General features: G+C 36.6%; 1 protein-coding gene and 1 long non-coding RNA gene across 4 annotated transcripts in view; one reads left to right on the plus strand and one right to left on the minus strand.

The window, feature by feature from the left end:
* Positions 1–13,655, minus strand: part of COL8A1 (collagen type VIII alpha 1 chain) — a 93,701-nt gene that overhangs the window by 67,352 nt on the left and 12,694 nt on the right. The window contains exon 2 of one of the 3 annotated variants that reach the window (XM_087758328.1): positions 10,153–10,282. The exons of 1 other annotated variant lie outside the window; for it this stretch is intronic. The gene's annotated coding sequence lies outside the window, so the exon portion shown is untranslated. Of the gene's footprint in view, positions 1–6,656; positions 6,712–10,152; positions 10,283–13,655 lie in introns of those variants that run through there. One more of the 3 variants, XM_087758330.1, reaches the window with a different exon arrangement.
* LOC148055641 (uncharacterized) overlaps positions 1–13,655 on the plus strand; it is a 228,534-nt gene that overhangs the window by 10,237 nt on the left and 204,642 nt on the right. The gene's annotated exons all lie outside the window — the stretch shown is intronic.

A 13,655-nucleotide genomic window follows, 5' to 3' on the forward strand; every position in this document is an offset into this window, starting at 1 on the left:
AAGTATATAAAGATCTAATTTTTAGCATGGTTTTTCACTCCAGGTTTGCTTGTCTTTCCTCTCACTTGTTAGCTCTCACTCCTCAAATTAATGCTGCTGAAGTAAGCAGCACCCAAGACAGTTACAGTAGAATACGAAGGAAAAGGAAGACACTGATTTAGCTCTCTGATAGGGTTAGGTACTAATGCACCTCTTCTTGCTGCACTTTTTTTTTTTTTCTAAAGGAGAAGCAAAAGATTTATTAAAATTACATTGCCTTGTATAAGTTACAAGTTATAGATACTTTCCAGATTTACACAAATTAGTTGTAGAACTATTTCCTTTTCTCTTCTGGATGCCTTAAACACTTTCAAGAACAATTACATTAAAAGAGAAAGTTCCTTTGCTGTCAAAGGGATTCTGTCAGAGACAGTGCTAGAACAAATCGGGGCTGAGGCAGTTTGGAGGGAATAATATTCCAACTTTGCCCTTCGATTTGTAATTGGTATAAATGTGTCAAAACAAAGGACACATCCAAGAATATTTCTATCCCTTCAAAGAGAGAGACAGACTTACAACCAAATTCTTTCATCGTTTTTGTTTTATATTTGGCCAGTCTTTTGAATTAGGTAATGGAAACTTAATCCTTCCCTGCTGCAAACTGTTTTGCAGGACCAATGACTAAGAAGTCCACCTGATCAAATCTGAAGAACAAAAAGATATTTAACATTTGTTGTTCTAAGAAAATGTTCCTCAGTGCTCTGGCTAGGCCCTTTCAAGGCAAAGCTAAACTTCTACTTCAAGAATGATATTTATCATTACCTATAGTACAGTGTTTTCATCAAGGTAGCAGACTTGGACTGCCTATGTTAGAAGGCTATATAACTCAACCTGACAAGGTTAACACTGCCACTTAGCAAACCACACTTAAATTCCTGTCTTGACCTGACTCTTTAGATGTCTAAAAACACTCAGGTCATATTTGGCTTGTGGTTCCTTATGAACCACAGCTTTTGCGGGAACTGCAGAGGGATCTTTTCACAAACACACATAAGGATTTCGTGATGCTGACTTTGCACACAGCCTGTTGAATGGTAATAAATCTTTTCCCACAATCGCTCTGTCACTAACAGAACTGCTTGCAATGAGTTGGTGTGGACTACTGCATCTATAGCATGACTGTAATTGTTGCATGTGAATATCGTACTTATATGTGATACTGTTCTGAGTACATTCATACAGCACAGATGGTTAGTTTTGTATTCAGTCACCACTGGGTCAAGAACATCTCCGTATTTTTCTGTGCTTTCTTCAGGCCTCTCTTATGTCCACTTATTTAAAGGGACAAATCGCTAGTGACATGGTATATAGTGAACTCAGTTTTCATTGCAGGATGCTCTTCCAGCAGTCCTTCTAACATGATGTGAGGCAGCCAAGCCTTGGTTTTAACAGATACTCTCCCCAAAGTTCATACTGAAGAATTATCCTATTAAAAATGTTCAAAGGTGGCCAAGCACCTTTCAGATGCGTTATTCCCATCTGGCACACAGAGAGCAGTAAACAAAAGGAGGCTACTAGAATGTGCTCCTAAAATTGTCTGCTATGGATTTCCATACCGTGGAATATCCTATTCTGGGAATATCTGTTCCTGTCAACAGAGTGTCCCCTCTGGATTCCTGAAGGGCCCTGGCACCAAGGATGAGGAAGAATTCTTGAGTGGAAGAGGAAATAAGAAGAGATGGGAAATGCTTGGCTGAACAGAGGGAGGACGAATCTCCCTGACAGAGTGTGCCGGGATGTGTCCAAAAGAAATGCTGGAATCTCCCTTCTCAAGGGACTTAAAAAACTAAGCACTAGAAAATGTACTGCAGGGAACAATACTGCATTGGCAGGAAAATGGGCTGGATGATCTAATTATTTTCCATCGTTAACTTGTCTAAGTCTATGAATAATCCAGATCTCTGTAGCTGCTTTTTTTCTTACTAATTTCCAAAATACTGTAAGTTGGGAATTATTTTTTTTAAATAAATAATATTAATAATTTTTACTTTTAGTCCATCAGTCCCAGGGCTCAACAAATTCTGACCTTTCCTGTAACAATTCTGCTTTCCAGAACTGTGAGTGCTAGGTGTAGAGCTAAGCTCAGGCAAATATGAATAGTTACAGCTGGTTTCTACAGTGTATGTCTGCAGAGTTTTGGGGGCAGTCATACTTAAGTTTCTGGTTGTCTGGTATTAGTAATTCTCTGCAAGTAAACCTGTAAAGTCTGGATAATAATCTTTGAAAAGCCTTGATGTTGTAAATTCCTTCATTCCCTCGCTACCACAGATTTTTCCTGATACAATGATATCAAGTGTCCCAGTATCTCTATGGATGTGAGTTAGTGTGAGCAGAGTTTGTTAAAGGCAAGCATACACTACCTATATGTCTTTAGCACACTTGGTACTATCCATTCGTTTAATAAGGGAAGAGAAACACAGAGGATATTTTTGCTGAACTGTAGATTTTACGGGTTTTGTGTTGTGCCATTCACCTACAAGGTTTAAGGTAATTTACTTGTGCAAAGAACCTTCATCTTTCCTATCCCTTATTCCTTTAGCTCAAATACAGCATAGTTTATGTTGTTTCTATATGACTTTTGATTTTACTTGAAATGTTTTATTGCGCCTTTCCCCCAAAAGAAACTTCTTCTTTTATATAAGAGCATGTGTACATGCACATGTGTACACTTGCATAAATAAAAGATTCAGTTTGACAAATCAAAGATGAAATATCGGCAGATACTTAATTCTGTCCCCAGGGTGAAATGTATTACATAAAAGATTAACTACAGTCACGCCACTGACTGTAGCTGCTTTGAATCAGCATCACAGGACATATAAACAGATCAGGCAAGCAACGTGAACGTCTCTTACAGTTAAGTAGCAAGACTGTAAGTTCTTTAAGACAGAATTCATATAGCTCTATCCTTGAGTTCAATGAATATTGCTAAGCAGTCTTCAGCATGTCATTACTTCACAAGCAGTTATCAGTTTATCATCCTAACTCCTATGTTAAGGGGTGTATCATCAGCATGTTTTCACAAACAGGAATTGAGGCACACAACATTTGTACTCAGACTTACACAAGCAGTGGGTGGCCTGACTCCTGTTCAGTAGAAGTTATGTGCCTGAATAATGTGGGTACAAATGCTGCATCCAAGTCCTGCATTGAAATGTAGACCTTCTTGGCACACATGGTAACTTGACCCCAGAAATGTCTTATTTTATAAATTACTCAATAAGTAAGATAGCTCAGTCTAAAAGCAAAATACCAGCATTAACTTTCATTTAGAAGAAACAGTACTAAGAAGCCACGTCCATCTAAGTACCTACCTATAAAGAAGGGTTCTCTTTCAGATCTGAGATATTACAATGACTTGTTTATGATAGACTTTCAAAGCTGCAATTAATGCTGAGAGCCAGTTACTTTTACTAAATTCATAAAATTGCTAATCCCTTTGCGAATCTATTGTGGAGAATTTGAGTTAGTCATCACAATGAGAAATAAAGCTTTTGAAACGTCCATGCTAGAATTCATGATGCTATTAAGTAATTTGAGAAAATAATAATTCAGTTAGCTCCTGCTACAGTGAAGCTAGTACGATGCACTCAAAACAAGAGTATTCAGTAACAACATAGTATGTTCTTAATAAAGACAAATTTAATGTGAGTCGGGGTCAATCAAAAAAAGGAATAGGAAGGTTGCAGCTCTCTTCATGAGCGTGGGTAAACTTGTCCATCAATATCTGTGTTCAGCAGTTAACTGCTTTGAAAATATTATGTATGTTGTATCAACACTTAGATGAAAAATCAGTAAAATTTTAATTTAGCTTGTAAACATTTGTCCCATTTACCATAACTTTTCATGATTCAATTATTTTCTATATTTTATATGTCTTAAAATAATGTTGTTTTAAATAGATGTGGCTGGGAAAAACATTGTTTCTAGGACAAGGATGGCTAAACTAATGAATAGTTGATAAAAAAAAAATGTGATATAAGTGCTAATTCATCTTTTAGACTCAGTATTAATAAAGTCACACCTGAAAGAGCTGAATAGAGGAAATAAAATTGCTGAGTTGGTTTCAGCTCAGTTTAACATTTGTCTAAATCACTGATCTTTTTCTAAGAAACCTGTCTATTTTGTGCTTGGATATTTGAATAGTTCTTTGGGTTGGGGAGGATTCTTCTTCTGAATTGGAAATATTTTCAGTCTTCTAAACGTTCCTACTACTTTTGTGCAGCAGAAGTTTAACTATCCTGAAGCACTTCAGTAAGAAAAAAAGACATCTCGGTTTGGTCTCTTTGTATACAAATTTTAAAATATATGCCTAGCCACCATGAAAATAAAATGTTATTGGATGAAGGTGTTTTTTTTTTTTTTAAAGGGATTATTATTTTGAGTAACACTTCTCTAAATTTGGGCATCTGATGGAGGGAGTGTTTTTGGGGGTTTTTTTTGTGTTTTTTGTTTTGTTTCCAAATAAAAAAAAATTATCTTTGAGGCTACCCTCACTCTACAAAGTAGAAGTATTCAGGCTGTTTCAAGCTATATGCTTGAATCTCCAAGCATTTTCAGTCTTATGTATTTTCTCCCTGCCTATGCGAAACCGCAAATTTCCTATTGAGGATGTGATTTCAAGTTCCCTGAGCTGTGAAACTTTATTTGAATATAGGTTCAAGCCCTTTAAAAATGTATTTACCTTAAAGAATGTTTAGAACCTTCCTTAAACTGTGCCTATGATTACCAAAACAAGGGGCTTGTTATGTATGCATATGAAATCTTTAACAGAAATGAACTATTTCTCCAGCTCTGAAAAAAGACTGCACAGAGAAACTTTGCCAGATGACACCAGGTCGTTAAGTGCTTTGTGAGAAATGTCTTGGCCCATTCTAGTTACTGATGAAACTTGCTTTCCACTTCAGTGAGGCCAAAATTTCACAGTTGGATGATGCCCTAGAGATTATCAAGAACACTAAGAAAAATTTCCCATCACCTCTGATTAATTACCCAGAGTAACAATTGTTCCCCTGGGCAACTTTGTGTCTCGGTTATAGATAAGAACTGCTATGTGAAGTTTAATGAAGTGCAAACTCTGCAACAAGCAGGGTAAATTCACCATTGCAACCATCTCACTTTATAGTCACCGCTATACAATAAAGCAGTTTAACAAAATCAGTTGAGACTCCAATTCACAATGAAGTTAACGCAGTGTTATCTAAAAATTTAGTGCTGGTTTGGGTTGTGCTGAGTAAACATACAACTTAATGTTCACGAGTGGATTTGAGACAAGTAGTCCAATTGTAGAATCACAGGCAAAGGACAGGCATTAAAACAGATCACTTTCCATTATGGAAGTGCATGTATATGTGTTAGTATATCCAAACCTATATAGTGTGGTCACAGCCTAGGTTCTACCAGGTACTAATATCCAGTCCATGCCTACAGTGATCCCATAAGCTCAGGAAAAATTGAACGTGTTTTTCCACAGTCAATGTGAGAAGAATTCTCAGAGAATGTTAGCTTGCTACGCTGTAAAGAACTCAAACTTCTAGCACCATGTGTTCCTGTTGGCAGCTTGGTAACATAAAGCTAGAATAATAGTCATTGCTCTCTAATATAGTAATGCTAAGACCTTTAAGGTTGCTGATTCAAATGTATTTTGGGGTCAGGAGGATAAAAGGAGGGAAGAAACACCCTAAATGGGCTTTAGTAGAAATTAATTTCACCTATCAGAGTTATTTGTTACAGGAACTCAGGGAACTATAATGACAAGAGTGTGCAATGTATCCATAAAAAGTCTCCAATCCTTTCTATAGTACAATACTGATTTTTCTTTTTTTTTTTTTTTAACATTCCTATTTACATCTTCCTACCAGTTAATGCATTTAAAGTATTTACTAGTGTCAATGAGGGTATGTAGCCAATTATCCAAACCACAGTTTTTTATAAAAAAAAAAAAAAGTACTCCTTTGTTATAATCATGTTATGACATGTAATTAACTCATGAATAACATGATCACATCAGGTTAGTACATTGGAAATGATTCATAGAAGTTAGATCTATTGGTAGATTTGGGATACAAGTCCTTCTTCGCTTTGTTAAACAAAACCATTGCCTTTCCCTCACTTATATTCTCACAACAGAAGAAAAAAAAAGAATGGTATTTGTTTAACTATGCAAATGAAAACTCATTTGGGACATATTTGTTTTGCTGATTCATGTTTTTCAGTGTCTTCCTCTCTCCTCTTCAGTCCTAAGCCAAAGAACTGCTTTTCTTAAAATTGCTGTGCAGGCTGTATATGTTTTGAACCTTTTCTTTTCCTTTGTGTTATTTGTACAGAACGTGAGTTTGAGAGAGCTGGAATAATGGAGACATAAGTGTCTCTTAAAAATCTGCATTTTTTAAAAATTTTGTGTGTGGACTTGTCTGTACTCCTCTAAGAAGTCCCCTGTCAGTAGGGAAGCATAATTTGTCTCATTTTATAGATAGGTCAACATAGAAGTGGAAAAGCTACATAACTGTAAAAACAGACAGATGGTCCCTAATCTTTGACATGAAAAAGGAGAAAGGGGGTAGTGGTGCTGGAATTAAAAAAAAAAAAAAAAAAAAAAAAATTGCCAGAAAACCTACCAGGATTACTACTGAGTTTATCCAGGGAAAAGTTTTGATGATTCACAAGTGGCTTTTGAGCTGCCAGTCTTTTCACTTTGCTTGCTGTGCACGTAGTGCTGTCCATCACCTGTTGTTAATTATAACATCCTATAAATCTAATGTTAGAAGACCAGCAGGGAGACACGGTGCCTGCGCTGGCTTAATGGACACTCTAGGAAAAAAATAATTTTTCAAGAGTTTATGCCTGGATGAGCTTCTATGAACCTGGCATTGTCATGAACCGATACTTCTATTAAGAAAAACACTAGTGGATGCTTTTAAACAAATAAGGTCCTGGGTTTATACAACCATTGTGGTTTCAAGCACCATATCAAAAAACGCTATGATGGGAAGCTATCGTTTAATAAATCAAAATACCTTGCTTGGTCATAAATATTTTTCTTAGAAACCACAATATTCTCTTTCCTACAGATCATATGACTTCCCAGTTCCTGCATTTTTTGACATTGCTGGAGTAACAAAGGAACGTGGGAAATAACTCAGCATGGTGAAATCATTCAGTTTAGCTGTGCCTATGCTGTGGTTAGAACAAATGAAAAATGTGCGATTTCAGGCATAGGTGATCAAATTCTTCCCTTTTTCAGGTAGCCACAATTTGGCTGAACTGTGCAGTGCTATCTTTCTGAGATGAGCAAAGCATTTAGTTCTGACTAAATAATTTCAATTTCATTTCTCAGCTTTATATTCTACAAACGGGTGAGCAATGGTTCCATCTCATAGTATGGGAAATAGTTTCTTGCCTATATGGGCTCTGAGCATTAAAAAAACCCCAACAAACTGTAAAAAAAAATGCCATGAATCATTCCTATTGACTCTGTGTTCTATGTTGGCTGCTGTTCGGATAACTTCCACTTATATTGATAAATCAGCCTTTGTAGTTTGCAGTGAAAAGAAAGCCAGTATTTAAAAAAAAAAGTGTGTGGGGGGAAATAGTTTGAAGAGAGGAAAGATACAAAGATTTATATTCTGCTGTCAGTGACAGCAGCCTAAATCCAGATTGGGTCTAGACACAAGTCCTGTAAAGACACATGCACATAAATAACATGTATAAGAAATATACTGTTGCATTTACACAGAGGTATTCTCACATGTAGAATAACTTGCTGACATAAAATGTCAAATTGACTGGGACCTGGCATTACTGAAGGCTATAAGTTGGTCCAAAATATTTAGTGACAGACTTTGCTAAAACCATATATGCACTTGCATGCTTGCATGTATTTGTATATGAAATCATACATAAGTTTCACTTAAAGAATATAAGCAATAAATACTTCTCCTGTAAATAATACTGCTCTGTCCAAAGTCCTTCAAGTTTTCTAATGTCTGCTAAGAAAGTCAGAAAAAGTTTACAAAAGTCTGAAGATTCAGCTTGTTTTACTGAGATCCCTTTTATGATGCGCTTTTCATGCAAAGTTCAGTGTATTCTTCCTTTCATTTGTTCCACAATTATTCAGTATTCCACAGCAAGAATTTTTGTGTTCCTGGGTGTGAGATTCTTTTTATAATGAAGTGCAATGTGGGTATGAATATATTTATATAGCTTCAATGACTTATTGGCTCTGCTTGCTAGTAAAAAATATGGTTTTGATTATCCTTAAAACTCCTGATTCAACCTACTTCGGGAAAGTTGAGCTATATTGTTTTTTACTGTTCACATGACATACTGTGCATTCTAGCTGAGATCCAAGGTACAGTACAGTGGACTTGCATCAAAAGAGAAACTGTTGCAGCAAGCCTTGATTGGAAGCTGAAATGTAACTTAAGGAATATTAATAACAGAAAGGTATTGAAAACAGTTCAGGTTTTAGGCAAACAATTTCTCAGTGGTTCAGAATGATAGTTTAGGAGACAGATAGGACAAAAATTGCTGAAAGTATACAGGAAATATTATGAATCCTTGGAAAAAAAAATTAGAGTAATGTTTGTTTAACAGGCAGGCTTTAAATGACCTCAAAGAATTATGTGCCACGTTGGTTACTGTCCTGTAACAGAATTCTATTACTTTGAAAGCAAATGTGGAGCCTGAGGCAGCTTTGTTAGATATACTAATAAGAATATATCGATCCTCAAGCTGATCTTCCTGTGCACCTATCCCTGTATTTTTTTCCTTTTCCTCTTGTCCGCAATGGTGATTATATGGTAACACACTTATAAATCTTATTTAAAGTAATTAATTCTTTACACTAACTGTGTTTTTCTGATTCAGCTGTATTGGTGTGTATTTCTAGAAGCTTTTTTTTTTTTTTTTTTTAATTTGGGAGAAAAAGAAGCTACAAAATAGAACTGCAGCTTCTTTAAGATTCATGTTAATATACTGTGAAAGGCGTGCAATTCTATTAGGGCAATGGACAGAAAACTGACAATATCTTGATTACTGATATACCAGGAAAGGCGGGGATACATTAAAGCCGTGTGAGGGTAGAAAACTTTCTGAAAATGTTTTCTATATACCCTAGTTCTGAAGTTAATTGCATCTCCGCATCCTTACGGGCCAGTAGCCAGCCTCACAGCCACCTGCTTTTTTATGGAATACAATTCTGCAACTGATTGCTTTTCAGTCTGCATCCTAAGTTGCATGTTCCTGTAACATCCTGTGACTACATCAGGCCTGCACTGTGTGCAGTTCTGTTCTTGAGGGGAAAACATGACACTATTAACCAGTGACTGGTAGGCTTTCATAAATTCAGTTTTTTCAAGCTGAGTGAATAATATTTATGAAATAACCTACTATATGGATGCCCATCCCACTAAGTAGAAACTTAGCTCAATGTGTGTCTGAAAAGCAGTTAATGTCCTTGGCAAAGCCTGCCTCTCTCAGAATAATACCCTGACATCTTCTGGCTTTGTGAATGGAGAAGTTCTCTCCTCATCTTTGGCTTGGGGCTGGTATTTTCATGTAGTTTCTAGCCTTTGTCTGTTAAGATTTTTCACAAGATAGATCTTTTCAATGGCAATAATTTTCCCCAGGAAATTAAACTTTGAAAGACTTGTTAATTGCATTGTTTCAGCATTAGACTTTTTCATTAATTATGCTCTTTGTCCTCAAGACTTTAGCTCTTAATGCCAATGCAGCAAAGAATGCAGTCTCTGACATATCCATAATGGTCGTGCAGTAGTCTTTTAACAGGCCATGAATCCAGGATGCTGCATCTATCATGTCACTAGTCCCTCTATGAAGGGAAAGGAGCTGACACTTGCAATTGCTTTGCAAACCCAGTTCACTGTGGTCATCTTAAATAATGCGCTCTTGCTAAATTTATATTAATAAATGGGGCCTGAATCTCTCTGCCTTTTAGCAAAAGCATCAGTTCTCATGTCTTTCATGTCAGCTGATGCTATATTGCACAGTATAATGTTCTGTCCAGAAGTGTTTTTATTGGCAGGGAATAGGGGGGTGGGAGGGCATCTTTTGTAATGCTTTAAACAATTAAATTGTTAGGAAGAAAATTACCTCAGCTTAGCAGGAGAGTACTTCACTGTACTGGTTCTGATATCCAGACTCAACATCCAGTAATGAAGAGATATAACAGTGCTGAGTATTGAATTTGAAGGATTCTGACAACCTGCGTTTTCTTCTCTTTCTAGAAAGAGAAGGGAGGAAAGCATATATGTTAATACTGTTCAAAATATGTAGGACAGCAGAGAAATATTTTTTACTTTCCTTGAATAAATAAGGCACATAAAGTTTATTTTATTTTCCTATTTTAATATTTTTTTTACGTAATCAAATGTTAATATGTTAAATAAACCTGAAACAGCACAGGAAAGTTGTGTTTAAAACTGTTGCTCAGGTTACAAAGACACCACGAAGGGCTCACATTTTGTTCTGTTTTATTTTTGAGTAATATTGTCTGCATTCCTCCATTATGCTTGTGTGTAGCTCTATAATTCACAGTAAACTGTGAGTTATTTTCTCTTTGGACTACTTTATATATTACAAAGGATCACGTTTTTTATTCCTACAAAGCTAATTTTTCTCTCCTCAACGGCAGTCAGTTTCAAGCTTGTTCTGGGTTTTGAACAAGCAAAAGCTGGAAAAATGAGAGAGAAAATTGAAATATTTCACTGTACAGAGCAAACTCTTTGGTTTATCACAAAGTACCAGACAACAACAAATTGCATCAACCAAAGCCTAAAAACTAAGTAGCTCCCCCCTCACACCCCCTGCCCCATAAACGAGTAACAGTTGACAGCTCTGGAATGTACACTCCTCTCCCATGAAAACATTTTTCCGCTCTGCCTTTTCCAAAAATCAAAAGTTCAAAGCTGAACTACTACATGTTATAAAAGAACAAATTTACCATGACACTTATACACTGACTCATGTCTTTGTTTTCAGCTTTCTTGAGGGAGGAAGGAGTTATGTTTCTTGTTAAGGCAAGGTTTGCAGTAACAAAATTATTTTTATAGTTTTATATATCCTCTTGTAATTATTTATCCACGTAGATGTTCTATTTTACTGTACAGTTAAAGTTGTAACTCATGCCTTTTTTGTCACTGATATATTAATTAAGGTTTACAACATTCCTCCTCAGAAAGCAAAATATTAACATCCTCATTATATAAATGGGCAAACGCAATCATGAACATTAAGACACTTAGTTCAGTATTACTTAGGATACCCGTGGCAGTCTGGGAACCTCAGCTGCTGCTCTTTACTCTGAAGAGTGCCACTTTTGTTCTGGGGAATGGCACAAGCAAGATGAGTAGCATGTATGTCGAGGACAGAGACAAAATGAGATGGCTTTGGACTGCTGTGGGTAAAACAACTTACATCTGGAATAAAAAGCATGTGATTTTGTGTCCTTAAATGTGAGGCGTAGAACACTATCTTAAGCAGCTGAATTGCTCTATGTAGTTTTTAAAGCTGTCTAGGAAACTTGGAACACCATTTCCATTTATTTGGAACAAGTGGCTGACTCATTTGTCTGCCTTGGAAAACCTCTACTTCTGTTCCTGACTGAAATAAGATGGATATTCTGAAAGTCATTCCTCTTGTACAACAGGACAGAAGTGCAGGAAGTCACAGAGCTCCTGCTAATTTTAAGCCTGGCCATCCCTGAATGTATGGTTGATTTGGAATATGTTAAAGGATGCAAACTTCTGCTAGGTACTGTAGTAGCTTTAATGTGTCCATTCTTTCAAGCAGATTGATACTGCAAAATCTTGTTCTTTGTGGACACAAATTTGGGGTAGCTAGATCAAAGGTCTGCTTTAGATTCGGACTTTTGACACTGAACATTATATTCAGGAGGATGGAACCAAAATCAGAAAATCCTTGAGCATGGAGAAAGCTGGCATCTGAAACTATATCCAACAGCCTAGGCACACCATCAGGATTCAGTTTTCCCTTATTAATATGTAAAGTTTTATCAGGTTATTCCCTAAGAGCAGTGTTCAGCAACTGTAGAGATGATATGCTCAAACTGAACAACACTTAATTTTTTTTCCTGCAAATTAATTTTTTTAAGAATACAGCTTAGACATGAAGTGTCATAATTTCTATAGCTACCCCTCTCTTTCTGTTGTTTCTGTAAGATGACATGTGAAAGGACCTTACGTGGTAGTTACCTATAGCCATAAGTTCTCTTTAGCCTTTTTAAAATCCTGTTATATTTCACGGAGGAACACAAAGAGGGTGTAATGTAATTAATATAAAGGGTTTTTTTAAACTTTAACTTTTCAAAGGGAAAGGTTTGGATTTTTCATTTGTCTGTTTTAGAGGCCCTTAACCGACTGTGCCATTGAATTTAATGTTGGTTATGAATGAGATTGTAGACATGGTCTGTGGGAACTCTGCTTGATAGAGAATAAACTCATTCAATTTTCAGTCATCACGCATTAAACTGTAAAAGTTAGTAAGAAAGCCACACCAGGATATATACGCTGTTGAGCAGTAAGGAGCAATTAGGTGGCAGTGCCTTGATAGAAAGATGGCAGCTGATTAATAAGAGGCTAGTTGTAGGTACACTTGCTGGCTGTGTGGAAATGAGGGTGAGAAGGGGTTTGCTTCCCCCTTTCTCTGGAGCCAAGTATAGTCCTCACCTATGTGCTGCTTTGTTTGGTTACATAGGCAATACAGGCAGTAATACCATATATGTTCTGAAACAGTCAGAACCCCAGTTTAGCCAAATTCGGTACCAGCCACTGTAATAAGTATCACACAGGGCAAATACGTATTCCCCTGGCCTGTGCTTCCACCTCCCACGTTATACAAGCGAGCAGGAAAGAGACTCTTCACCAGAGGTTAGGAAAACTGTGTGATTTATAACACTGGTGGTAGGTGGAACAGGGGAGACTGTGGGACCAAGAGAGCCAAGTATTTTAAGCATCTGCTATAGGCCTGTGCCAGATGCAGGATACCAGACAAGATGTGCCATTTGTCTGTTCTTGAATGGAATTTCCTATGTCCCTAATACTAAGCAAACTCTGTTTATTTATAATATAACTACTTCTGGTTTTGTAGAGATGATACACAGCACATTTCGTCTTTTCACTTTCACAATGACATTTAAACACTTAAGTGATTTACTTAGCTGTGTAAATTCAGTCAGGCTTGGCGGGTGTTTTGCTTTGTCATGGGTGAATCTGTAAAGGCTGGAAAACTTCTCTGTTTCGGGACACTGAACTGTGTAGTTTCCAGAAGTACAATTTTCTCTAATGCTTCTCTGGGTTAAGAATGAGACCCAAGTTCTTATAAGACAGTAGGCAGTGATTTCAAGTGACCATTTTCATGGGCACAAAGACAAGAATGATTTGGGAAATGTTGACTGTCCCCTTCTGGAAGTGGATTTTTTTTTTCCACTTTTAAGTGATTCTAATTATTTCCCAAAGAAATAAGCAAGAATTTCTGATCAAAACTTTTTTCAGAATATGTCAATTCAAAACTACAGCTCTTTGGAAACACATGCATTAGTTGTTCCTGGAGTGCATTTCTGGACAAAACTAGAGAGA

This window comes from Nipponia nippon, unplaced genomic scaffold (genome assembly GCF_047370975.1).
Source record: "Nipponia nippon isolate SJK-2023a ecotype South Korea unplaced genomic scaffold, ASM4737097v1 scaffold_2, whole genome shotgun sequence".
In the NCBI taxonomy this organism is placed as follows: domain Eukaryota; kingdom Metazoa; phylum Chordata; class Aves; order Pelecaniformes; family Threskiornithidae; genus Nipponia; species Nipponia nippon.